This window comes from Amphimedon queenslandica, unplaced genomic scaffold (assembly GCF_000090795.2).
Source record: "Amphimedon queenslandica unplaced genomic scaffold, v1.1 AMPQUscaffold_13186, whole genome shotgun sequence".
NCBI classification, from domain to species: domain Eukaryota; kingdom Metazoa; phylum Porifera; class Demospongiae; order Haplosclerida; family Niphatidae; genus Amphimedon; species Amphimedon queenslandica.
Window position 1 is genome coordinate 18,177 of NW_003546578.1, and position 2,981 is coordinate 21,157.

A 2,981-nucleotide genomic window follows, 5' to 3' on the forward strand; every position below is an offset into this window, starting at 1 on the left:
TCTAGCTCCATTTACTAATCATTTCTCACATATAATGTTACATTGTAACATAACCTGTGCTCCTATGGCTAACTTCACATTGCATGATAAGCCAGCACAATCTCTATCACTGGAAGGTATGAGTGACTCTGAGACTTCTTCATGTGATACTACACCAGGGATCAGTGTTGTTGACTCTACTATTGAATGCTCTGCGTCAAATTTATACATTTTAGTAGAGTGTAATAAACCTTTGAATCTACAGTCATTATATTCTTCTACTTGTTCTTTTAAAGACATAAAGCTTAATGCATCAACAAATGGAGGCTGACTGACATCAGTGGGATCCCTGACACCACTTGTCAATCTCGATTGTAGTACACTTATGTCAGACTTTGTCTGAGAACCAATTCTCACACGGTTCAGAGTTTCTGAACGTTCTGTGTGTCCTATTTGTCTCATATTCTAAGTTAGTTCTATTAGTTCCTCAACAAGTGTGTTGAGCCTCGATAATAGCCTCTGCCATCTTAAAATACAAACTTGTCCCTCACTGGTGGCCTGAAAGAAGTCACCTACTGCAATGACATTTAGTCCTCCAAACAGAACCTCAGTGCCATTGGTTTTTTTAATTGCAGTTAGCCTCTTGTGAATGAAGGACATTGTTAAGTATGAGACCATACTTATCTCATCTATTTTTATGGTGTTGACATATTTCCAGGATTGTCTTAGTTCCTTTAATCTCTCAGCTCCAAGCTTTATATAGGTAGTGGAGTTTCCATGCTCTACAAGGAGGATTGAGAGCCCGGTGAATAGTTAATCCACCAATATTAAAGGCTGCAACACCAGTTGGTGCCACTGAAATGCAAGCATTTTCAGCACCAATATGAGCTCTTTGTAAATGCTCTTTGATGACACTTAATACATGGCTTTTACCAGTTCCAGCACCACCTGTTATAAACATGAGAAAAGGGCTGGGCATTGACTCTCTGGTCCCAATTTAAAAATCATGTACTGCTCTTGAATAATCAAGGACCTTCTCATAAGGGACTCTCTGGGAATCATTAAGACTTGCTATCCTTGCTTCAAAATCTGAGTCTGAAAAGTGACGCCTTGAGATAGAGTCTAGAGTCAATGCATCTTCCATGTCACCAATATTTTGTTCTATATTTTGACCGCATAGATTTTGATGTTATCATCAGCTAGAAATGCTGCTACATTATCGAGATATAACTCATGGTCATATATTGGATCATGACCATCACCTTCATTATTATTTACTATATTTATGTGTGAAGTACAAGGAGCAACTGGAGCATACACAGCATCACCACATTAATTTAGTACACGTAATTGCTCTGTCGCTCTTTGTACTTCATCAGCAAAAGAGGAGTCTTGTTCTGTACTTAATATTTGTAACTTATTTTTATTTGCTACAAATGATGCTTGAGCAGAGCCATGATTTCCAATTAAATCAGGAGTCTCATTTCTCCATGGGAGATAAAGAAAGATTAACTGATATCACTATGAGACTCTTGTGTTATTGTAGGTAATCTCAAGCATGCTTCCATTCTTCTTAGATATATCTTTCCTAGACCATTCTTTAGTTCATATCTAGGTTGGGCACAAGAAGTTTTTGGTTCACAATTTTTATCAGCAACATTGCACCACACAGAAAAGTGTGCTACACTCATGATGTCAAATGGTTCTCCATCAGGATGACATTGATATCTCGTTAATGGACCGGGATTGAAGACATCATCTCCAGTACTCATAGCTCTTAGCTCTCTTTTTGACTTAAATAGTCTTCCTATTTTTTGTGGTCTAATTGTATTTATAAATACATTTGATCGACTAGAGCCTCTTGAATGTAAGCCAGTAGTACAAAATACTGCCTCTTGAGCACCGAGGATCCTGTAACTTATTAAGTGTTTCCTATTTTCAAAAGTTTTTGTCTCTGGCTACAATTTAGTGGCAATTCATCTAGCTTTGTTGCTATTTGTTGTTTAATCTGTTCTGGCTCATCTTTACACATATAATGTACTTTGCTGCTCCATAGACAATTCCCACTACATGAATGTACATGTTAGCTTTAAGTAGGTCAGGATTGTATGGATTTATCATCTCAGCACCTACTTCACGTTACAGTATGTAGAAACAAGCTTTGTTTCCAACGTCAGCATTTCTTTTGAGACGAGTTGTGTCACTTGGCCTCTTTGGGTAATCAAAGCAGCAGCAATTACATCCATTCTTTCTACACGTTAGTGTATGATTATGCTTTTGTAATTGAGATACTAAATCCTTTGAATCATCATCTTCGCCATCTTTTGGTACGTGACGACTAATATGATTATCAATGAAACCCGGAGCTTTCCTTCCACCTTCTACTGTCTTAATATCTGGTGCATCTTCTACCCACCATAAACTATGTGTATGAGGTGAGCCTTTTTGTTAAAACTCAACTTTCCAAATGTAGACTTTTATTTCACCTATAGGCTTACTAGCACCATTTCATATATGATTTATAAAAGCTTGAAAGCGATGAGAGAAATGATGTGCTACTATCACTTGCAAGCTACTTAGTAACCTTCTACGCTCTGAGGTTCGTAGCTCTTTCACTTCATTATCACTAAGGTTCTTTCCATTTCATTTCGCAAGTAGACACATTTAATCAAACCAAATCATATCATTTGCACTTAATATGATAAAGAAAGTAGGTGGACCCAGCGTCCTAAACATAGCAAACAAATCAAGCGTTGCTTTATTTCAGTATGTGGAGGAACCACCGATATTTCACATAAATGCATATAAATTTTCTGAAAGCTCCGGGTTTTCACTTAAATCTTCGTGTAAAAATTCACTAACAGTGATACGCAATGATAATTTGAATAATAATAATTATCCAAATTATATTTATTTATTATTATTGCTATTAGTATTATAGTCTAAGTCATGTGATTTAAGCTGAATTTCAATTCAATGATAGTTGAGTCCTGTAATCATAA